Genomic DNA, 26,255 nt, shown 5'->3' on the forward strand with positions numbered 1-26,255 from the left:
ATGAATTTATTAGGTGAACTTGAGTTCAAATAAGCCCTCCTTTACTGTTTAAGACATTCTCAACAGTGATTAAAATGATTTGAAACTTTCAACAAAACTGTGGTGTTGGTTTCCGAAGACCAACACCAATTAGGTAAACATTAATCCGAATATGCCCTCATTGATTGATTCAAAGTCCTCCTAGTGTTCCTCAAAATGATTTTAAACTTTTATCAGACAGTGGTGCTGGTTTTCGAAGACCAACACCAATATGGTGCTAGATATAAGAAACCAACATCAGAGTCTCTGTCAGTTGTCATGTGATTATAACTGTGCCTATGTGTCTCAATAATAGGATTGTGTTGGATCGAGTGTATGTAAGAGGGGGGGGGGGGGTGAATCACGTGACTTTTAGTTTTTTTTAAGTACATCAAAAATCATGCACAGTAGAAAAATGAAATACGACAAATCACAACACAAGAAAACACGAAGATTTTACTTCGTTCGGAGCCTTTGGCGACTCCTACTCGAAGGCCCAGGTCCCTTGGACCCTTCTTGTGGGCAATCTACTAAATCTCTCTACCAGAAGAAAAACCTCTGGTAGAGTAGGTGAATACAATAAATTGAAAGTGTGACAACCCCACACTTTCAAATTTTAAATAAGTGCAGAAAATAAAAATTAAAAATTTCTTCGTTACCCAACACGTAGAAAATTCTAGACGAGCTCGGATGTTGGCATGATCTTCCGACAGAAGTTGGACATGGTCGTGTCGAAGCTTGGGCCGCTGCAGAAGGAGGACATTGGTCGAAGCTATATAATTCATGCACTGATCGAAGCTTTATATAGGCACTATTGAGTTTATCTAGATCTGTAAATGTTTAAAAAAAGGTAAAACTTGATCTACACCTTGCTAGTGATCTTATCTAGGATCAAAGAATAATTCAAATAATATTTTTTATAAGAAATTTTATCCTCCTTAAATATTTATTGTAGGTAGGAATAATTTTATCATTTAATAAAATTTTAGATTAGCAAAATGAAGAATAATGAGGATTAATTTTGTAGAGTTCACTTGCAAAATTAACTTAGTCCATATACCAAATAAACCCTATAAAATAGAGTTAGTATAATAATAATGTACTAAAATATAAAATTTTCAAAATTAATTAGATCTTGTCAATCCAGACCAGGATCTAACTAGGCCTCAACTTAAATCACCCAAATGGGTCTAAGTTGGACCGCGCCTAAGTTCCAAAATAGAACTCGTCCTCACTGGTTTGCTCCTCCAGTGACCTGCTTTACTTACCTTAGTGCAGCTTTACTAGACTTCTCTAACTCACCAGGTCTTTTGCCAAGGCTCAACCACCCTGGTCTTCTTGCCAAGTCTCCACCAACTTGGTCTTCAGCCAGTTGTCAGACCCCGCAGACCCAACTGGACTTCCTACCAGGACTCAACCATCCTGGACTTTAGCCTGGTGTCTGATTCTAAGTCTTTCAACCCTGCACACTTAGTAAGAAGGCTAAACCCATAACAAACCTAACTTTAACCTATTTATCATTTATCAAAACTTGAGTTTGACCGTTAGTGCAAACTGCACCAACAGATTGGACACCATATATACCTTCTACATAATATTATCTGTTGGTGCAGGGAGTACCAAATGATCAAACTTGAGTTTTGATAATGGCAAAGGGTTCAAGTTAAGTTTGAGAAGTGAACTAATGAGCAAAATTGAGTGTGCAGGTAGCATAAGAAATTCCTAGTTGTAGCTAGGCAAAAGAAGTCCTGATCTGAAGGATTGAGCAAGGAAGACCTGGTTTGGAGGACGGGGCAAGGAAGTCCTGATTTGGAGGATTGGATAAGGAAGGCCTGATTTGGAGGACTGAGCAAAGAAGACCTAGTTTGAAGGATTGGGTAGGAAGTCTTGGTAGATCAGAACACTAGGCAAAAAGTCTTGATAGATTTGGAGGATTAGACATTTAGCAGTGGAAGACCTGGGGTCAAGGATCAAGACTAAGCAAAAGTCCAACAGATCTGGAAGACCTGGTTGACAAATGTAAATTCTCCTAAGTAGAGTGGGTGAGGACGCATTCCTGGTAAGGGGAACAATAGGCGTCAGTCTAACTTAGGGTTTCACTAGAAACCTAAAGTCAAGACCAAACAGTTATTTCCTTCCTGTTATTTTGTTTCTGAATTAACTTGTAAAGCAGAAAAGGAGAGGTTGGAACTTTGTGTTCTAGACACCCTTATCTAGATCCAGGTGACTGAACGGTCTAGGCACCCGAAAGGGATCCAGGACAATTGGACATCAGTCGAACGGGCCAGCAAGGCTTATGAAGTGGTAGAGTCCTAGTGGTCGGGACACCTCAGCCTCCAGGTGCCCAGATCTGGATAAGGCATTGCAGAGTCAAAGTTGATCCAACAACCTCCACGTTAGCATCCAAGCACCTAGAAGGGATACAAGTGCCCAAAAGATGCCAAGTCAGCATCGAAAGTAGATCGATGGGATGACGTAGAGATGCTCGGAAAGACTTCTAGGCACTTGGATCAGGCTTTATAAGTAGCTGCGAGGGGAAAACCTAACATCAATTCAATACCTTCTACGACGACTTCCTGCGCACAAACATCCGATCCAGAACGTCATCGTAACGTCGTGGAGCTGCACCGACTACTATAAGTCTACTCTCAATTGGTGATCTTTTTTGTTTCTTTTTGTACTTAAAAAATAAGAATAGTATAAGTTTATCGATCCTAACATATTTGTAAAAGCGACAAACTTCTTCTCGTGAGAGGGGAGTTTTTATAGTGAATTTTCTGTTGAAAATGATCACGGATCGTGGGCCTTGGACTAGCAGTTTGTGACTGTGAACCAAGTAAAAATAAAAGTGTTCATCGTTATTATTTCCATTGCAGTTTCTGATATTGTATACTTTTATTTTATGCACAAATTATTCAAAGAGTGAAAAAGTGAAAAAGTACTATTCATCCCCTCTAGCGCTCTTACTCGATCCTACAATTGGTATCAAAGCAAGGGGTGCTCGATTTTAGTGCCACCACTAATCGAGTTTTTTAAAATTTTTTTTCAATTTAATTCTTTTTTGGTTTTTACTTTTCCCTCACTACTAATCTAAGATCAAGTTTTAGTATAATTTTTTATTATTTTTTTGTGCAAGGTAAATGGTCCATCAAGAAGGCTATAACACCACCAGACTTCTAGTATTCTCTGGAGAAGACTTCATGTATTGGAAGGGTAGAATGAAATACCACCTCAAAATGCAGGTGGAAATGTGGATTATGATCTAGATGGGATTCACACTTTCAACAGACAACAATGGCATTCCACAGCCTTGCGAGAAGTGGGACGCAATCACAAAGCGAAAGATTGAGGCTAACGCCAAGACAACCCAAACACTCCAATGTGATTTAACAAAGGAAGAGCTCAATCAAATTGGTCCGTTCATAAGCACGAAAAACTTATGGGACAAACTCATCGAGCTACATGAAGGGACGTCAGACACCAAAGTGAGCAAGTGCGACTTTCTATTAAACAAATTATACAACATAAAGATGCAAGAAGGCGAATTCGTGAGTGGGCTACATGCATGGATTCAAGATCTACTCAATGGACTCCATGCCATAGGAAAATCCATGGAGAACCGAGATGTAATAAGGTACGCATTGAAAGCGTTCCCTACGAACACCTTGTGGGCATCAATGATTGATGCGCATAAGGTCTCCAAGGACCTTTCAAAAATTAAATTAGATGAACTCTTTTCTGAATTTGAGTTGCATGAATAGACTAATGTCAATCTTGTCGAGAAAGAGATTGCTCTTATTACAGGTCAAACCAAGGAGAAAAAAGGCGACGAACTGAGGAACAATCTGAAGATTCATCAGGTTCAAAAAGCAACGACAAGGTTGCTACCAAACTAGTCAATCTAGTTTGGAAAATGTTCAACAAAAAGCGCATAGTTCAGAGATTTGAGATGAAGAAAATGATCTAAAAGGCAAGCTCAACCAACACACCCACCAACAAGACTGAACTCACTTGCTACGGTTGCAATGAGAAAGGGCATTTCAAGGTTGATTGCCCTTATCAAAAGAAGGAGCGCAAAACAATGAAGAAAGCACTCAAGGCCATCAGGGATGAGTCCTCCTCAGAAGACTCAAAGGAGGAATCAAACACGAGCTTCCTAGCTCTCCCGACAAGAGAGAAAATCACGGAGACTGAGACCGAATCAGACATGGAGTCAGAAGCTAAATCAGATTCAAGCTATGGATTTATATTCAGTTCAGAAGGTTCCAATAGCGCTGTAAGTACTAACCTAAATGAAAATTTGTATTCTACAATTTATTGCTTAACTAAGAAACTGACAAAGTCTAATGCCCAAGTTAATTCTCTCCAAAAGGAGATAGCACTTCTCAAGAAGAAAGTTAACATCAGTCTGTCAACTGAAAATGTTCAGGTTGAAATTTCAACTTAAGTCAAATTTGAGGAAGAAAATTCCAATCTGAAACTTCAGATTGATGATCTAAAAAGATCTTTGAAAAAGTTCACTTCAGGCTCCAAGTATCTTAATATAATGCTTATAACTCAAAGGGCTATGTATAACAGATCTAGGCTTAGACACAAAGTCAGATATAGGTCTTACATGTCTCTAGTCAATCAAACCAAAAAATTCAGAGTCCAAGCATGGGTTTCAAAGTTCAACCTGACCAATCCAGTTGGATTGAACCAATACTGGATTTCCAAGGATCAAATACACTATTTGATCAAACCCAATAGGAGTCATGATCCAAGGGATCCGAAATCAAACATGTTAGTTAAAAATTGTTTGATTGTATTATTTTATTTTATTTTTGTTGAACTTAGATTGGACCGAGACTAGTTAAGGACATAAAATTTGATTAATACTTGCCCAATTAGTACCCAGGTAGGGCAAGATGATAGTACACTAGGGAAACCTAATTTAAGTAGTCACATAGGGTAAGAAGTACTTTATTTGGTTTACTTAGCTAAATGGAATTAACCGAAACTACCTCGCCAAACCCTAAACTAGTTAGACTAAAGTTTTTTTTCTAGATTAGCTTAGTTTATAATTTCTTGAACTAATTTTATCTTAGAAGGTGGTCGTTGTTTCAATACCCAAGAAGACCCTTGTGCCTCGCCACTACTTGGAAGTTGATTCTTGAAATACACACTTAATTAGTCAAATGATTAAACTTGAATTTAACTCAAGGTTAATCAAATCTTAGATAATCACAAGTCAATTAATTAAGATAATAATTGAAAACTATTTTACACAATCCATAGGATTAACTATTTGATAATCTAGAAATGAATGAGATGAAAGCTAGGTGAGATCTATCTACTTTTAACTCTACATTGGATCTAAACTAAGTATCTTATGTGTATGAACATAAAGATTTAGACCAATGGATGTTAGATAGTGGATGCTCTAGACACATGACGTGAGACTGATCAAAATTCACAAAGTTAAAGCTCAAGAATTTAGAATCTGTTGCCTTTGGAAACAATGGAAAACTTAAGGTAATCGGAACAGGTAACATCGAACTAAACTTTAACTTTATTATTCGCAAAGTATTGTTAGTAGACAAATTTAAATTTAATCTATTATGCATAAGTCAACTATGCGATGCTGGATTTTAAGTTAGGTTTACCAAATCAAAATGTACAATTGAGAACATAGAAAATCCTAAATAACACTTAAGGAAATTAGAAAAAAATAATATTTATAAAATTGACCTACCAAATTCCTCAACTAAGTATCCATTGACACAACAAGAGGAAACTAAGCTGTGGCATAGGAGATTGGGCCACACTCATATTAGACTCATCTCAAAGATAAGTCAAATGGTCTAATTAAGGGTATACATAAGCTAATCACCTTAGAAAATATAATTTGTAATGCTTGTCAACAAGATAAAATAAAATAAAGATGATAATTACATTTATCAAACCAAATATGCCAAAGAGTTAATTAAGAAATTCGATATGGAAAACTCAAAAGAAATAAAAACACCCATAACAATAAACATAAATGTTGATAGCGACCCAAAAGAAAAATAAGTAGACTTAAAATATTACAGGAGTATAATAAGTAGTCTACTATACTTAATTGTAAGTCGATCTGATATTTTATTTGCAGTAGGCATGTGTGTTAGGTATCAATCAAATGTTAAGGAACCTCATCTAACTTTAATAAAAAGAATCCTAAGATATTTTAAAGGGACACTAAATGATGGAATGTGGTACCCTAAGAGTAATCACTTTGACCTAGTAGGGTGTTCTGACTCAGACTATACTAGTTGCAAACTAAACATAAAAAGTATAAGTGAAGGATGTCAGTTTCTGGGTCCATGTCTAGTCAGCTGGTGTAGTAAAAGCAATAATGTGTTATATTATCTACCACTAAAGCAGAGTACATAGCAATGGGAGAATGTTTTACATAATTACTTTGGATGATGCACACATTAACTGACTTTAACTTGAAATACCATAACATTAAAGTATTAATTAACAGTATCAGTTCAATCAATTTGACCAAGAACCCAATCCATCACTCTAGAACCAAATACATATAAGTCAAACATCATTTTGTAAGAGCCCATATCACTAAGGAAGAAATTATACTTGACTATGTTGAGTCCAAATCAAACCTAGCTAACATATTTATAAAATTCCCATCTAAATCTGAGTTTAGCACATTCAGAAGGCAATTAGGAATGTGTTTGGTAGACTAAGTATACATTTTTTTTATTTTTCAAAACTCATGATTTTTAATTCTATTATTACCTAGTTTTTAAAATATTTTCTAAATTATACTTGTCTTTAAAAAACTTAATTTTAAAATTTTAATTTCAAAATTAAAAGTCAAACTTAGACTTAGCCTAGATACTTCAAGTAGAGATCATGTACCTATAGACTTAAGTTACCGCATCTCACAAAACACACTAGATAACTTACTTGTGTTGTTGATGCAGTTTGTCCCGATTGTTGTTTTGATGTTGACACAGATTTAAGTTCATTTTAATTGTATAAGAATTAAGTTCAATATATTCAGATTGACCAATGAAGGATGAGATCGGAGAGGGCTCGGTAGCTCGTTCTCCGGACTAGGTCAGAGAGGGCTCGGTAGCTCGTTCTCTGGACCGGATGGAGTCGGAGAGGGCTCGGTAGCTCGTTTCTCCGGAGGGCTCGGTAGGTCAGGAGAGGGCTCGGTAGCTCGTTCTCTGGACCGGATGGAGTCGGAGAGGGCTCGGTAGCTCGTTCTCCGGACTAGGTCAGAGAGGGCTCGGTAGCTCGTTCTCTGGACCGGATGGAGTCGGAGAGGGCTCGGTAGCTCGTTCTCCGGACTAGGTCAGAGAGGGCTCGGTAGCTCGTTCTCTGGACCGGATGGAGTCGGAGAGGGCTCGGTAGCTCGTTCTCCGGACTAGGTCAGAGAGGGCTCGGTAGCTCGTTCTCTGGACCGGATGAAGTGGGAGAGGGCTCGGTAGCTCGTTCTCCAGATTAGGTCAGAGAGGGCTCGGTAGCTCGTTCTCTGTACCGGACTATGGTCGGAGAAGGCATGGTAGCCTGTCTTCGGACCAGATCATTGTCAGAGGAGGCTTGGGAGTCTGTTCTCTGAATACATGATCCAATACGGTTAGCTCGGGTGAGACCCAAGTTAACCAAGTGATCAGATTGCATGAGTTTTGATTTCACTTTGGTTTAATCGATGGGTGAATCGATTAACCAAGAGTTAGTTGGTTAGTCGATCTGGTGATCGATCACAGAGCATTCTGTGAGAAATTAGATATCCCACAGAACCCACCGTAATCGACTGGTCAATCGATTAAGGACAAGTTTAATCGATTTCATGATCGATTAAGAGCCTTTCTGAGAAAACCAAGTAGCGACATTTAATCGATCCACTGATCGATTAAGCATTACCTTAATCGATCACCTGATCGATTAAGCATGCCTGATCGACTAAGCCATCTGTCTGATCGATTAAGCTCTCTATCGGGATCCCGGGAAACCATGTGTATCTTGCCCGGGACAAGTTCTTTTGCCCGGGAACGCATGAGGATGAGTGCTTCTTGCCCGGGGACAAGACCTAGAGTTTCTCCCGGGGATACATGAAGAAGAGGTTCTTACCCGGGAATACATACCCGGAGAATACTTACCCGGGAATACATGAGAAAGTTTCTTACCCGGGAATACATGAGAATAAGAGGTTCTTACCCGGGGGAATACTTATGAGGAATATATGAAGAGTTTCTTACCCGGGAATACATGAGAATAAGAGTTTCTTACCCGGGAATACACGAGGATGAGAGTTGCTTGCCCGGGAACAAGCTTCCTGGCCCGGACAAGTCCTAGTGTTTCTTGCCTGGGAATGTATGAGAATGAACATGTTTTTCCAGGGAACGCCTGGACATGAAAAAGTCCTCGGGCATCTAGTGTCTCTTCCGGGAACCCAGGAGAACCTTGCTCGGGACATAGAAAAAGTACTCGGGATATGGAAATCAACCAAGCATCTTTCCCGGGACATGGAAGCATTATACCCAGGACATGGGAGAAGTCATTGAAAGTTCCTTAGTATTTCTCCCTGGCTTAGGGAAGAACGAATATCTTTGTTTTCTAGTGCTTTCTGCTATTTCCTGTGAATACTAATGGATCTATGAGTTTGCAGGTATTTTCAAATGAAAGAACAGAGAAAGTCAGAGTTGGCTTTCTATTCGGCCAGTTTGTCTGATATCCGTTTTCTGGATAAACGGTAATAGGCGGCCACCGAACTAACCTGCCAATGGGAGGAGAGGATGATCTCAGTGTGCAGGAGGGCTCAGAGGGGCTCAGATGATTCAGGCGGCCACCGAACTAACCTGCCAATGGGAGGAGAGGATGACCTCAGTGTGCAGGAGGGCTCAGTGGGGCTCAGATGGTTCAGGCGGCCACCGAACTAACCTGCCAATGGGAGGAGAGGATGATCTCAGTGTGCAGGAGGGCTCAGAGGGGCTCAGATGGTTCAGCAGGTGACGGTTGCATGAGCAGAAGAAAAGAAGGATAAAAGGAGGATGGAGGAGTGGAGAGCGATTCAAGGATTGGAGACAGAAAGGAATCTGTGATCCTGTGAATTGTGAACTCTCTACTTTCGTTCATTGCTCTTGCTGGGGTTCTCGCCTGAGGAGAAGCAAGCGTTGGTGTTCTTGCGCTCGGGTGAACCTTCTGATCTTCTGTTAGTATTGTGATTGAGTTGAGGCAGCGGTGCTGTAAGTTGTTATTGTTCTGGTAACTGCCTCAACCTCCTTCTTATCTCTGTGCTTAATTCATATCTGTGAGATTTGTTGTGGAGAGGTCTCTCCACCGAGAAGGAGTATTATCTAGCCGGATTCATCCGGGGTGTGATCTACCGAAGATCAAGGAATCGTCCACCTTACGGACACGCCGAGGAGTAGGGGCAAGTTATCCCCGAACCTCGTACATCTTTGTGTTTGTTTCTTCTCTGCTTTGTTAGCTGTTTTTCTTTTTATTTCCGCTGCGTACTAACTCATTGTAGGAGAAAAATCGATTGAAAAGAGAGGCTATTCACTCCCCCCCCCCTCTCTAGCCATCTCCCGGATCCTAACAAGGCTGCAAATCTCGAATCGGTCTTGCTCTGGGACCATGATTGCATGAAGTGCTTTCCATTCCCACTGTGAGGACGGGGCGATGGCGTGTTCGACGATGTCCGATCCAGGGTTTCCCGCTTTTCTTGGATCTGATCCTTCAGCTCTGCCTCCTCATCTTCCTTACTGGGCGTCGAGCTGCGGCGCACGGGGTCCGAGTGTGATCCCACATAGAATCTCCCTCGACTACCTGTCTGGCCTCCCGAGGTCCTCCGATCGATCTCGTTCTCAGAGCTCAAGGCCGCATAAGGGGTTCAATCGATCTCTATTTCTAGAGGAAGTGGATTCGGGAGCGTGTACAAAGCGTCCTTACAATCGCCGACGATGACGGCGCTTCTGAGACAATGGAAGTCACGTGAAACAGTTGAATCATCACGAATAGCAGGCAAAATTTTCATTTTCGCATTCTCTTAGTTGTCATTGCTTCGGATGATTTTTGTTTGTGGACTTTTGTGGGCGTTCTTTTTGAAATTTGTTGCATCTATTAATTCTCGTGAGTCGTGATCAAATGCTGTAGCTCACCATCATGCATATAGATTTTCTCTGGTTTAGGTTATGTCGAGGGTCATTGGTTTTGTGCCCTAGGTCTTTCTTAATTATGGTTGGTCATCAAGGACGTTGTTTGGACCTTCAAATCGAGAAGTTGTAGCTTTTGCTTATTACTCTGCCGTCTTTTGTTGAGGATCTACTAGTGGTTTACCTTCCTTTATTATTATTCTTGCCCTTAGCAAACATTGTATGCTTACATAGGCAATGGTTGCCAGAAAAATTTCGCACTGATTTTGTTTGAAATCACAAACTAAATATCAGAAGAGTTGAAAAAGATCTTGGAGATGAGTGACATTCAATCCTAATACTGTTTAGGTATGGTCTTGCAAACCCAAGGATATTGTTGGTACTACTCAAGCCACTGGGCACGATGATTAGGAGGCATCGTTATGCATCGTTTCAAGTCAAAGTAACAAAAAGAATAGAGATTAGTGAAAGAAAGATGGCAGCTAATTTCAGTGACAAGATAAGAGACCAATTCCTTCTCTTGTAGAGGCAACATATCCATTTATGACACCAAATAAAGAACTACTGTTTAAAACGACAACCTTTAATTTTAAAAATGAAATAAACAAACAATTAAAATTTAAGATGATCCATTTCATATTTATTTTTCATGTGTTTCTTGGTAAGCAGTCAACCATGTTTTGTTAGTGATTGCATTGTGTATAGCACAAGTGGTAGCATCTATGGTTGCATTGATCTTCCTAAAGGTAAGCTTCAAGTCAACACTTCCTGTCCCTAACACAATTGTGGATTATTCATTGTCCATAATTACACCATTCACTTATATCTTTGTAAAAGTTAATCTAAGTTATGTTAGTTCACACATGTACATTAGCATCTAAATCTATTATTTTGAAATATTGTAGTTAAATTCATAATAGGGACAAATAGTATTGAGTTGACAGAAGGATTTGGGTGTAAGTTCCTCCTTTTTATGTTCACTTGTGGTTTTAAATTAGAAGATACTTTCTTTTTATAGCAGGCAGCACGCCAATTTTATGATTTAAATAAGTGAAAGTTAGATTATTTTTACTTTCACATTGTAGGAATTATCATTTGGTATTTTCTTATCCCCCTAGAGAATTCTATTATGAAATCAATTTAGGTTATGAGTTTCGTTCTTCCTTTATTGCCCTTTCCTTTCTCTTGAAATGTTTATTCTTATGCTTGTAATTATAATGAAATTTGAACTCTTAGGATCTTAAGATTGAGATTTTAATCATATTAATATAACTTGTAGCATTTTTTTTTAGTTTCCTTTGTCTGAGTTGATCCTGTACTCAAATAGATCGAGTGATTGAATACAACCTTAAGACCTGAAAGATACAACTGGTGATACTCTTGCTAGCAATGTGATAGCTAGGGTATCTGTTTTTTCCTTTCAACTTCAAGCAGCAAAATAAGATAGATTGGCAAAAGAAAGGCGTACGTGTGGTGCATGTGCAATCCCAGTGGGCCAAGTGAAAAAACAGTATTTAAATGAAATGGGTGTGCACTTTTGGTCTAAAAGTACAGAAAATCTTGAGTTTTTAATCATATATAATTCTATTGAACTTGATGATTTGATGCATTATTAACGAAGGAACCGATCATCATTTGGTATTTGTAAGTTTGACTTTGTTGTGACGTTCTAACATCTAAGAACAATTTCATTAATTCTTTTAGTTTATATATCTAAACATTGTGCCTTGAACAACATGATGTGGTGTTGTTACACACACACTGGCTCTTTAGCTACATGACTAGTGGTGCAGTTGCTCTATTTGTTGTGCTAATTGCCCTCAGTACCTATGTGAATTTCATTTTCAATTGCTTGAAGTTGAACAAATAACACTGGCTATTTTCTGATGGTGTTGGATTGTTCATTTTTCATAGGGGCACAAGTAATGGGTTACCAAAGTTAAGTTTCTTGGTGTAGTGAAGCATCCAAATCTTGTCGAGTTGGTAGGTTACTGTGCTGAAGATAATGAGAGAGGAATTCAAAGGCTCCTTGTTTATGATCTAATGCACAATAAAAGCTTGGAGCATTGCTTACTATCTTGAGTTTCTACATTTCTCTCATGGGTTTTAAGGTTAAATATTGCCCAAGGTGCTGCATGAGGTTTAGCATTCCTCCATGAAGAAATCAATTTTCAGGTAATCATTTACCATATACGGGTTTGCTAGAGTTTCATTCATGTAGAATCTCTTACAATTTATAAAGTTGGAGGTTACTTGCATGCAACTAAGAGGTCTATTTTCTAACCCATGCACCTACCAATTCATTTTCTGATGATTCTTTGGAAAAATTTGGTTCAAATCCTGGAAACAGCCTCTTGCCAAAGGCAAGGTAAGGCTGCGTACAATGGATCCTTTCCCCGGACCCTACATGGCGGGAGCTTCGTGACCGGGCTGCCCTTTCTTTGGAAAAATTTGGATACAGTGACCCCAATCTACAACTTTGAGCAACTAATAAATATGGTGTAAAAATACCATATCTGTTTAGATTAGACTGATCTCTGTTTCATTATATATATTGTAACCCTACTTTTGATTGTCAAAGTATTTTGTTGTGCTTGTGCAAGTTAACAGGCAGATTACTTTTGGGTGGGTGCAATAAGCAAAAGCAATTATATAAATACTGATACAAATTTTAGTAATAAAACATACTATTAGCAAGATAAGTCATGTTAATACTTATACAACACTACTAACTTTTCAACCTGGGGTGTGAAATATAGAAATGTGATACTTTCAAAAATATACTTTAGGAATATGATTCATATATTTCTGTTTTTTTTTTGTGGGATCCCTACGTTGCTTCTTGTGGCTCCACAATTTTATATGTTAATATTAAGTACAATGTATATGTGAAAGATGCCCGGTTTAAAAGTTATAAGAATAGGTTTGTAGAGTTGGTGCAAGTATCACTTTACAAAAATCTATAGGGTATTCTCATTAAAGTCTGATACTTCTTCAACTAAGACATTTAGTGAGAATGTAATTCTATATTTGGTTCAGCCTAACTAAGAATAGGTTTTGTTGGTGCAAGTATCACTTTACAAAAATCTATAGGGAGTCTGATACTTCTTCAACTAAGACATTTAGTGAGAATGTAATTCTATATTTGGTTCTAGAAACTTTCATTTCCTAGAAAAAAATAAAAATAAATAAATAAATAAATATTTAGCATAATTTTTTTGACATCTTCAAATTCATTAGAGGGGAATGGTGACGTAGATATTTATTTTTTTTAGTTTTTAGCATCCTTGTTTTATTTTTTAAAAATGAAAAATGAAAATTGTTTTCACAAACTCTCTAAGGATCTAAGGGCCTAATGTATTTCTTTTTAATCATTTGTGTTTTGGGGACAATTGATTTCCAACTCTCACATCCGTGTTGAATTATTTGCTAACTATCTAGATATCTGAGGTCAGATTTTCATGTCTCTGCTTGAATCAATGGCAAACTTGGTTTCACAAATGGTGACTATTTGAATCAATGGCAAACTTGGTTTCACAAATGGTGACTATTTTTTTTCATAATTCAGGCTTGAAGAGGCAATGTGTTTCTTTCTACTGTTCCCTTTTATTCTTTTAATATGGTTTTTCTTTTCATCTACTGATACCAAGAATTATAGCATTGTTTCGGCAAAACTGCAAGGAATTCATTGTCCCAGCTAAACTAATTAGATTCATGCTTTTATCTGAAAAGGTTGTATAATGGTTATATATCAAGGTTCTGGTGCGAATTTATTTAGCTGCTGAAGAAAACTTCATCAGCCTGAAAATTAGTTTCGTACATTAAGAAGATTTATAGTTCCACCACTACCCTCGAGCAATGGTGATTTCTGCAATATGCTAGTTAGTATATTTTCAGGTTATTTTCATGTGCCTTAGTTTTTGATGCAATTAATATTCCACGATTTTAAAACATCAAATATTCTGTTAGATGAGGATTCTTATGCCAAACTCCTAGACATTGGTTTTGCTAGACATGGCCGACCAGCAGGCGTTGGTCATGTTTCAACTTCAGTAAGTATTATTTGGTAGTATCATGTTGTATAACACTATCTTCGGAATGTTTAGGCATGAATGTTATTTACCAGTGAAATGTGAACAACAAACTGAACCTGTAATTTTTGTAAATATAACTTTGAACATCATCTGTGAACCTTCCAAATCCAGTCTTGATTCGAATAACAGGAAGGAAGTCGGTGGATTGGAACCTATCTAGAGGTGAGCCAAGGCTCTCGGAGTGGGTGAAACCTTTTGCAACAGACCCGAAAAGACTCCAGGACATTATCGATCCATGATTTGACAGGAACTATCGCCCCAAGTCTGCCCATGGGGCATTAGAGCATCCGCAATGCTAACTTGTTATAACATTTTAATTTAATAATTAAAAAATAAAAAATAAAAAAAATGTATGTGGGGTAGGCCACATATATTGAACACGTTCATATGGAGAGAGAATAAAAAAGTGTTAGCTCCCGGGGCATAGATGAATTGGTTACGACGCAGCAGACTTGCAGAAGAGGGTAAGGGTTCAAATCGTGACGAAGCCAGACAATACCCTTCTGCGTTGTAATCAACTGCACTTTCTCGATTTACCTCCTCACAGATGGTCGTGGGGCCGGCAATTAATAGATGCTTGAAGAGGCAACGCAAGGCCAGGCTTCCGTAGAACTAGCGAGGTCGTCTATGTCGAGTAGTCAGACCACACAGATGCCATGCCATCACCATCTTCCTCTTCCCGAGGGCACTACTACCAATACATCCAATGGTCAAAAGACAGGATCCAGGAGCAGGGTAATGAATTTAACCACACTGTCAGTCTAATGCATACCCTTAAAAGCATAATTATGATTTAGCTTTGGTAAATATATTTATGATTCAGCTTTTGGTTATGTATTTTTTAACATTTATGATTTATGTAATAAGTTTTAAAAATTATGGTATATATTATTTTACTTTTATTTAAAAATAATTTTTAAAATAAAATCTTTTTATTTACAATTTTAAGCGTTTAATTTTTTTTACATTATATATAGAAATTGAGGCTTTATAGTTTAAAATAAAATTTAAAATTTTTAAGAATCATAATTTTGTTGAATTACAAAAAAATATTTTACTATATAACAAGAAATTTTTTAATTTTTTTAGTTTTTGATGTAGATTTAAAATTTGATAAATCACTATTTAAAATAAAAATTAGAAAATAAATTAAAGATGAATTCTTTATGAATTTTATTTTTTTTAATTTAAAATTTTTCATTAGTATTATACGTATTATTTCTATAAAAAATTATTTATATTTAAATACTTATTTTTTTAAAAAAATTGGTTTAATTTAATTTTCTCTAGGTTTAATGCATGGTTTTTTGAATAGTGAGGGCTTGGATTTAATTTTCTCCACCGGCTCGTATTAGATTTTCTCCATTATATTTAATTTCTTGGGTTAGGGATTAATTTGTTGGTTACGGTTTAATGAAACCATGGGTTACGGGTTTTAAATTTCACGGTCACGGCTATTTCGCCATTTCGCTTTGTCGCTAGGGTTACTGGCTTTCTCGTCCCGATGTTAGGCGATGACGACGGCGATTTTTTCAGTTCTTGCGACGGTGACGCTGACAGTAATGGCGACGGGAACGACGACGCCAACACCACAGACATGGGCACCCCTGGTAGCGTCGACGACACCGGTGATTCATACCCCAGCGGCGGTGCCGGCGACGCCGATTCTTTCCGCAACGGTGACGATGAAGACTTCGTTAGTGATGGCGAAGAGGGCGAATATGTTGAGGACTTCGTCAGTGATGACGAAGACATTCCGTTGGCCTTCATTACTGAGGGCGAAGAATCGATTGTCACAATACCTGAGTGGGTTGCGATTGGAGAAGCAAGTATTGCTCTTCGAATCAATGCCCAGGCAATATATGTCGACAGTCAGCAGCCTGCAGTATTGGTATTCAGTTTTCGGCATCCCATCAGCAATAATCCAGAAGATGATCTGAGGTCGGATTATTTCTTTAACTTCTCTGATTTTGATGCTTCGATTGAGGAGCATATCAGATACATATTTTCTTCTGTGGTGATGGCAGATTTCACTGACCATATAAATTTCTAGTTTTATATCTCAACATTTATTTTGTTTTTACATTTTTATATGAATTTAATGCCAATACGGAGGACAGTGGAGGGGGCTATCTCTCATATTACATTAACTATCTTTTCTCTCCCTGATTACATGGATGATGTATTTTGCATTTGGATGCCTCAGTCCCATCTTACATTATTAGGTCAGAATGAACATGCTGTTGTGGATGCACCTCAAGAGAGACCTATATCTGCATCTATGACTGCCGTTGAGAGTTTGGAGACCGTCTCTGCAGCACAGACTGATTCATGTGTCATTTGTCTGCAGGACTACGAGGAGGGCTCTCAGTTATTGGTGATGCCTTGTCGCCATCTCTTCCACAGTTCTTGTCTGAGAGAGTGGCTGCGCCATAGTTACTTTTGTCCCTTGTGCAGGTATGCATCTATGACTGCCGTTGAGAGTTTGGAGACCGTCTCTGCAGCATAGACTGATTGATGTGTCATTTGTCTGCAAGACTATGAGGAGGGCTCTCAGTTATTGGCGATGCCTTGTCGCCATCTCTTCCACAGTTCTTGTTTGAGAGTGTGGCTGCGCCATAGTCACTTTTGTCCCCTGTGCAGGTATGCACTTCCTCATGATTAGTGATTATATAGATTCAATTAATTGATTTTAAGCATCCTAAAGAAATCATATTGAGTGTTACTTAATTTCTTCTGAATGCGTAATACTTCATTATACTTTAGGTCTATTTTGATGATTCCACTAGTCATGCATCTTTAGTATTATTTTGTTTTAGATGTTTTACTTTTTTTTTTTTTTTAATTTTACTTTGAAGCATCTTGAGTTCAAATAGTTGAAGGGTAGCTGAATAAAATTGTAGGGTTCAATAGGTCAACTGTGGCCTTGTTTGTGTGAGTTGTTTGTTTGGGTCAAACAAAATCAAGCATCTTGATTAATTCTTTATTTCCTTACCATATTAGTGTAGTTATTCCTCATGATTAGTGATTATACTATAGATTCAATTAATTGATTTTAGGCATCCTAAAGAAATCATATTGAGTATTACTTTATTTCTTCTGAATGCTTAATACTTCATTATATTTTAGGACTATTCTGATGATTCCACTAGTCATGCATCTTTAGTATTATTTTGTTTTTAGGTGTTTTACTTTTTTTTTAAAATTTTACTTTAGCATATTAGTGAAGCATCTTGAGTTCAATTAGTTGAAGGGTAGCTGAATAAAATTGTAAGGTTCAATAGGTCAATAGTGGTCTTGTTTGTTTTTGTCGAACAAAATCCAACATTTTGATTAGTTCTTTATTTCCTTACCATATTAGTGTAGTTATAGAGATAGAGAAACTAAAAATAAAACCGCCAATGCCGGTCCCAAGTCCGGATGAAAAAGGTTGAGGGTTTTGGTTTCTTTAATAGACAATGCTAAAATTGTTTAAGCCTATGAACATGATTAATTGAGTTTTGAAAAAATATGGTCCACACTCAATTAATTTTTTTAAAAAAAAATATTCTGGAAAATTGTTTAAGAAGGAAAACTATTTTTGCAATTATTATGGTTATAATAATTTCATAAAAGGCTATCTTTTTGTTTCAATTCTTTTGATCTCTTGATAAGGTTGCATTTTGTTTCTTTATTTTTATTACTTTATCCATCTTCATATGCCCAAAGTGCGTCTTTTATTATTATTATTACTACAAAGGTTTCTCATGTATGGAAATGGAAATATCATTTACTGTTGAATATGAACTTAATCTCATTTTAAGAGTTTGGAAATATCATTTTGTTCAAAAGTTCTCTTTCATTGCTCATTGTGATTTTTTATTATTTACTTATAAATATGTAGTTTCTTTTACCAAAGAAGTTATCTTTTTTTTTTGTGTCCATTTACACGTCTCTTTGTGTAATTGTTGAGTTATGCTATCGAGAAGATGCTAGTTTTAATTTCTGGGATATAATTAGTCCTAGCTCTACCATGCCCTTGCTAAACCCAAGCACTCATGAAGAAATAAAACTTGAAAATAGGTGGAAGGCTGCTGCTCTAAATAGTAGAACTGGTAGACTGAGGATACACGATAGTAGATCTAAAACAACAATCATTCATTTGAAATTGATAGTGGTGAATTTGGCCAACAACAGACAACAATTATCAGATAGATTGGAAATCTAGCCTTTAGTTGGATAGTGTTTGTCATTTACTTATCAGATAGATTGGAGAAATTTTAATGCATTTGTTGTACTTGAGTATCTTGGAGACAGAGGTACATAATGCCAGAGTAGAAATTAAAATGACATGCAAAAGCATTTAATCGACATGTCGTTTCTTGATATATTTGTATGGTTTGGAGGACTTGTCTATTCTATGTTTGCACTTTTTGCACTTTCTTTTTATTTTATTATTATTGCTATTATTTTTTGCATTGATACTTGTACTTTACAAACACAACTATCAAAATTTCAAATTGATTCTCTTGTCTTTCTTGATCCAGGAAGCTGCTGAATGGAAGTACAGAAGCAAGGTCGCTGGTAAAATGCATGCCTGTGGGCATGATGTAACAATGCTCTTAGGTGCTGCCAAGATATTAAAGACCAGTGAACATCGTTTAAAGGTTTTTTTCCTATACTTGCATCTTCACTTTTGATGTTGTGTTGGTTATACCATCCTAGACTTCGTGTGGCCATGAAAAGACAGGATATCCTCCATATGTTAAAGATAGGACTAACGGCCACATCAAAAGAAACTCCTAAACATGCATTACCACATTAAAGTTCATGTTAGGATGGTTACCATCACAAATGGTCATGGGGCCGATCGTGTGGGGCCGCTAAGGTGACGGATTCCACCTTTATGCAGAAGAAAAGGTATTTTCCTATACTTACATCTTCACTTTTGATGTTGTGATGGCTGTACCATCCTAGACTCCATGTGGCCATGAAAAGGCAGGATATCCTCCATATGTTAAAGATAGGACTAACACCCACATCAAAAGAAACTCCTAAACATGCATTACCACATTAAAGTTCATGTTAGGATGGTGAGCACATCTTAGGCTCCTGGCATTCAGCTTTCACATTACCACAAAATCTCTCAACTATGATACTCAAAACCACTCTCACTGAAATCTGATCCTGCAATGCCTATCTACAGTTCTTTACAATATTAGTTGCTAAATATTTACTTGTAAATAATCTTATATTCCTGAATATGTCATGTAAATGATTTAACAGATTCAGATGAGTGAAAAATAAGAGGGTAAAGCAATAAAATCAATGGATTGGAGGATGCTCAAGAACAACATCAAACGGACTAAGACAATTTGACTAAAACCCCAAAAAAAGATATTAAAAAACCATGGAAACTATGATTAGGGTAGATCGGTCAATTCAGATTGCTTCCTAGATTACATTCATCATTTCAGGATTCAGTTCTCAATTCCATACCAGATATTAAAAGCCCAAGAAAGTAATATGGTGCATGATGAACACATATCTGTAGGTAACATAGATTTTTTCCCTCCTTCCTAATGTCACAAATACAAATTTAAGCTGGTCAAGTTCCACCTATGCTTGGACTAAAAATGAGAATATCATCAACATAAATTGCATGAACTTGGCTGTAAAAAAGATCAGTAGAACTGTGTTTTTATGAAGGTAGAAGGTGCATTAGGTAGCCCAAAAAATGATCAACTATTCCTATAATCCTTCATAGTTCATATTCAGGGGTTTCAACAGAACTATGGTGGAGTGTGGATTTGATGATATCCGTTAATGAGATCAGTCTTAAAGAACCAAGAAGGTCCAGATATCAAAGATAGTAAGATGTCATCAAGTTAAGGACAATTTAGTAAGATGTCATCAAGTTAAGGACAATTTAGGAGTGTTCTCTCCTTATCATCCTATTTTGGTGTGTGAAGGGAAAAGAATGTGCATGGATCACTCTCTTGGATGCACCCTCTTTTGTTAAATCATCAACTTGATGATTTAACTCGGCATACTAACTAGGATTCATCCTATAATGAGGTCTGATAAGGAAAATCCTGGAATAAGATCAATAATCTGTTCTCTATGTCCCTTGTAAGAGGCAACTACCAAAGAAGCTAATCAAGCGTATAATCCCTAAAGTCCTCTAATAAGGTTATTTTCTTATCCTCATGTTTAAACACAAAGTGTTAGTTTTGCCTGTCACTCAAGTTGTAGAGCTAGAATCAGACCTATAATGGTTTAAATTATTGGATCTAGTGATTTTACCATACGCTTGATGTACTTTGCCTAGCTTAGTTTCTCATAGGATTATCATCCAAACTTTGTATCCTTATCTTCATAGAGTTTAGACTCCATGCTTGCAATATAGCGAATTTGAAGAGCAACACATTCTCTAGGCTTAACTTTTACTAAAGGTACAAACCATTTGAGAGACATTCTGCAAATGACGTTCAAATCTTTACCTGAAAAGTTCATTTTTTCTTGGAAGTACTACTGCTCTTCTCAAGTTATTTTATCCTTTTTAGTCAATATGATTGAAACAAATTATGACAGCTAATGACACTTTCACCATATCATAACTTTTAGTCAATTCTTTCTTTGTTTTTCTTAGGTTAATGTGATTATAATGAGATTATTACAACAATACTAAGTATGTAAATTCTTGTAATAGTGTAACTCATTGATACTGACTCTTAATAGGTATAGTAATTTGAGCATAATCTCAAGTTGAGAGTATAACCTTGCTTACATGTCTAGAATTTAGATAATGAAGTCGAGGGAAGATAAGTTTCATCAACGCTTTGTGCATCTCCACTATCTTGCCTCCATTAGTAGTTGTTCTATTGTAGATGTTGTCACCATGATTTCAAACTTCTTATTGGATGACAATATTAGAAGGTGATGATGTTTCAAAAGGTGATGATGTTTTGTCATTCATCGAGTTCTTGCTCATCGATTACATCGAGTCGCTTGTGACCAATTATCAATTTGCCCTTTATCTTGTTAGCTTGATTTTATAGAATAGATTTGATAGATTTTCTTCTCTCTTTGTTAAGGACTGCAGAATCTTTTCCTTTACCTTTGCTTATGACCTTTAGTAATATTTATGATTGAAATATTTGAGAACATGCTGGTTGAGATTTAGATAATAGAAATTCTCAGTCAATAATTGCTTTTATCACCCCTCACAAACATCTCATCTACTTTGCACTTATTTAATCATTTAGGGTAAGGGGTTGAGATGGTTATGGAAGATCTCTTGCTTAATCAAATAAATGGATTTTCAATCATAGCAATGCTTCACTAATCAATTATTGGATCACCCTCATTTTGAATGAAATTAATATCAAAGTAACGTAGATTATAATAAATATAGACCATCATTGGAGTTTTTATTATGACTTTTAATTAAAGACATATATTATGGTAAGCATAAATTATCTTTTCTAAGTCACGATAAGATTTGCGATTTTAAGTGAATGAGAAATTGTACTAGTTTCTTTCACAGTCGCAAGATATATCATGTCATCTACAAAAGGAATCTATCTTGCAATCTTTTTTAGATTTGGGGTTGGACTTCTATATTGTAATTACCATTAAGCTATAAAAGAAATAAATAAAGGATAGCCCTGGTACACGAAGCTCCCGTTAGTGATGGTCCTGGGGAAGGATTGAATCATATTAGGTCAATTGTACGCAACTTTTGTATTTTTGTAAGAGATTGTTTCCGCAACTCCATGACCTCAAGGTCACACTGTAAAAGAAATAAGTGAACAAAATTAAAATAATCATTTATATGAGTGGATAATTAGTATTAATAAATTATTCTATATTTATGAAGATCTAATTTATATCTGACACTTTAAAAGGATCACCCAAAAAATTGTCTCTCAAAATAATTGGCTCTCATTAACAACCTTAGCTTTTTATTCTAGTTGATTATAGTTTTGATAGTAAACTTCTTAGGGCTTATAGGAAATCATCATTTGCGACTAGGATATATTAATTTAGATAGGTTGGATTAAGATTATGGCCTAAAATAGTCAAACGTATATTATCATCATCAACAAAATGATAAATCTTCTATTATTGAAATAATTATGTACCTACCAAAGACATATCTTTTCCCATTTGGTTGTCCCTTCTTATAGCGTGACTATATCAATATAATGTTAAATCCTGTTTACCTTTAGGGTTTCTTGATTTCTTTTGTTGCTTTGCTAATTAAGTGTTAGACATTGCCCATTTGTACCTTTTTGTCCATGGCAACTTTGCACAAAACAACATACGGCTCTATATAATGTAATTAAAATTTTTTGCAGATATACTTATTTTTTGTGGTTCACCATTGCAGTGATGGTAAATTATCGATGTCTTTCCAATTCTCAAAGGTAAACATGACATTCAATCTGACCCGTTTTGGACAATAACTTTACCAAGTGAAAGAGAGTTGCAAATCTCATGCTCTTGGTCATACTCTCTCCGTTAACAAAATTTCTCATTAATTCGTGAACTTAATGATGATTTTAAAGATTTTATTATGTAGCATTTGATTAAGTAGAATTTTTTAAGTGAGTTGCAAAACTAATTAGCTACATCATGTATAATTTGATAGAAGTGGGAAATTTTTATTTGATGAATTTTTTTTCTTCTTTGTGTGGGCATCATCTATCATAATCTGCATTTTAGCATTGTCTAGAAAGGCCATTAGATCAATATTGAAATATCTACTCCATACCTTCATCCTATGAAAAGTAAGAAATGACCCCTGTCACCTTGTGATGAGGGAACACAGCGGATTAAGCTCCACAAAGATGACTAGATTTTCCAACTATAAGTCTTGAATAAGTCTTGAAATATCTACTCCATACCTTCGAGGCGTGTTCTATGTGAAAGACATCTAATTTTCCAACTATAAGTCTTGAATAAGTTCACCAAAAAAAGTACTCTAGAATAAATTTTATATAAACAACCATAATCATCATAATAATGAAAAAAAAATAAAGGGAGATAATTGTTTGTGAAGTATGTCAAAGTTTCATATTGAGAATTTGGTTATGATACTATGATATTTAAGTTATATATCTTTGATTTCATTAATATTAATAATAGAGGGAAACCTAAACATTGTCAATGTTGGTGGCAAACTTAGATTAAAAAGGTTGAAAGCTATGTTAGGTTTAGACATTCAAAATCAACATTTCTCCAAACCTATAAACATAAGTAACCCTATTTTTGTGAGGCTAGGTCATCATCACTTGTAAATAACATGAAGTCCTTTCACTACTCGAGTTCTTTTGTGTGCAAAGGCGGACTTAGGAGGCCACCCTAAACAAACCCTGTACATTAGCTTCCTTGCATAGGGCTCAATGGAGGGATAAAATTAATGAAACATGCCCTATTGGTTTGATCCTAAATAGTTAGGACAAGCACAATGCAGTGATGACGATGCTAGAGGGCAAGTACTTTTACTACATTTATTTATTTCATTGTGATATGTGTCAACAGAATAATCTAATTGGTTACCAGATGATGTTGAAGTTTAGCATTCCCAACCTTTCATTACTGGTGTCCTTGCGTACTTAATCACTTTTATCAACATATCATCAGGAAGTATTGATTGTAGCTATTCACATATGTGTAATTGCTTCGGTCATGGGTTAATGACCCACTTCACCTTCCTAATCAGGGATCATTCTTCTAAATTGGGTATACATCAGTAATACATTATTCCTCTTATAAGACCTTTGCTCATCTTTGTTCTTGTTGATTTGACTGTATTTCAAAATGTAGATGATCAACATAGAGAACATTTTAGATTTTTAGTTCGGACTTGGACAATCTTATTTTTAGTCTTTTCATAAATTACATCTTGATAACAATTGGCTCAATGATTATGTTAGAAGTTTTGGTACATCAACCTAATTGTTGTGGGTTTAAAGTGATTAGAAGTATGATTTCTCATGTCAAAATGATGCCATTGCAAAGTATATTTTGTTAAGAGTGGAACCTTATTTATTAATTTTTTGTTCCTTCACCGCTTCTATACTTAAAAATCACTAATGGAATAATAGTCAAGTGTGAGTCGATCTCTCTCCATTGATTCTGTTTCCTTGGATTCAGGGAACTGTTAAGTTGCTTTTTTAGCCTACAGAAGAAGATGGAATTGGTGTGAAGAGAATGATTGAGGATGGTGCTTTGGAAGATGTTGAGGCTATCTTTGTTGCTCATGTTCCTCATGAGCGTGGTACTTCTGTTATTGGCTCTAGGACGGGACCTTTACTTGTTGGTTGTGGTTTCTTCAAAGCACTGATAAAGGGCAGAGAAGAGTCTGCTGGAAATCCACACCATTTCGTTGATCCCATGTTGGTTGCCTCAGCTACAGTAATAAGCTTACAGAATATTGTCTCTTGTTAAGCCAACCCTCTAAATTCTCAGGTTAAATCACTTTTTCCTATAATTCATATAATTAATAACCTGAGTCATGATCCAAAAGAATAGTTTTTGTTGAAAATTTAGATATGAAGACCTAAATACTTTGTCTACTGTTCTTTTGTTTATTAATACATCTGTTCAATTATTATGCTTAAAATCAATTGTGCTTTTAGTTCAACGTGATCTTTTATGAATCAATAATTTATCTTTCTTTTTGGAGACATGAAGCCAATGTTAATATGGTTTGGCAAGAAAACTATAAATTATTTGGTAGTATTTTATGTAGGTACAATGTTAGTTCCACATTCTTGTAATTGAATATGTATTTGAGATGGAATAAATGCCTAATTATACGAAGATCGACATGCCTACTTCATGACCTGTGAAAGTTTGTAGCATTCCTCGTACAGTTAAACGTCAGTCATTTGAAGATGAACCATCGAGTAATTTAACCAGCTAATGAAACTTTTGATCCATTCATTGCTGCTTTAGTTGATTTTTTTCTCAATGGTGTTCTTCTCTAATACATTTCAAGTAGTCTCAGTGGCCTCATTCAATAGTGGCGACAATCTTGACCTAATTCCTAATTCTGCAACCCTCGGTGGAACCTTTAGGACTTTCTCTAATACAAGCTTTTATTAGCTTTGACACAAGATAGAATAGATTAATGGCTAGATTGGACATCTCTATCGATAATATGATTTTTTATTTCTTTTAAAAATTTTACATTATAACTATTCATCTAAAGGTACTTCTGCATAGGTAATTCTAGAGCAATTTAATGTCTATAGGTGCACAACAGCTTTTGTGGACTTCTTTGAGAAAGAGAGGTTTTAACCACCTATAGTCAATGAGCACTCCATGTATGAGCATGTGAAGGATATAGTTATCCATTTGTTGGGTTCCCACAATTTCATGGTGGTTCCACTAATGATGGGTGCGGAAGACTTCTCTTTCTACTCTAAAGTCATTCCATTAACCTTCGTTTACATTGGCGTTAGGAATGAGACGTTGGGGTCCATCCATACCAATCATTCTCCATATTTTATGATCGACGATGATGTTCTTCCAACTGGGGTTGTTGTACATGTTGCAATTGCTGAGAGGTACCTCGCTGAGCATGGCTAGGATTTATGATAACCATCATCCACTTCTACTTGTTAAGTGTGGTGCTGTGTAATTTAATTATGTTCATGAAATTATCAATCTTATTCAAATGTTCTTAATTGCCTGCCTTCTCAACTTGTTTTTAGTTTCCCCTTGGCATCAAGATGCAACCTATCCTGTAGCACGTCTAAAGATCTCGAGTGAGTAATTATTGTGAAGATTGTGTGCTTCTGGTTGCTGATGATCACTTCTAACTAACAGTTTGTCTATTGTTAGAAGGATTTCCTACTTAAGAAATCTAACATAAGATTTTTGCTTAGCTTTTGGTTCATATGAAAGGGAAACTATTACCCTAATCACCATTTATGAAGATCTAGTGTTGTACTTAAGATCTTTGTCTTCAAATAAATATGCCATGTTATTCTTCTAC

The 26,255-nt window shown here is 36.3% G+C and overlaps 1 pseudogene; it reads left to right on the top strand.

The window, feature by feature from the left end:
- The first annotated feature begins 9,623 nt into the window (after positions 1-9,623).
- On the top strand, positions 9,624-25,862 carry LOC141815452 (IAA-amino acid hydrolase ILR1-like 6; annotated as a pseudogene).
- Positions 25,863-26,255: the final 393 nt, after the last annotated feature.

This window comes from Curcuma longa, chromosome 21 (genome assembly GCF_044706935.1).
Source record: "Curcuma longa cultivar G26 ecotype Majalengka, Jawa Barat chromosome 21, ITB_CL_G26_1.1, whole genome shotgun sequence".
NCBI classification, from domain to species: domain Eukaryota; kingdom Viridiplantae; phylum Streptophyta; class Magnoliopsida; order Zingiberales; family Zingiberaceae; genus Curcuma; species Curcuma longa.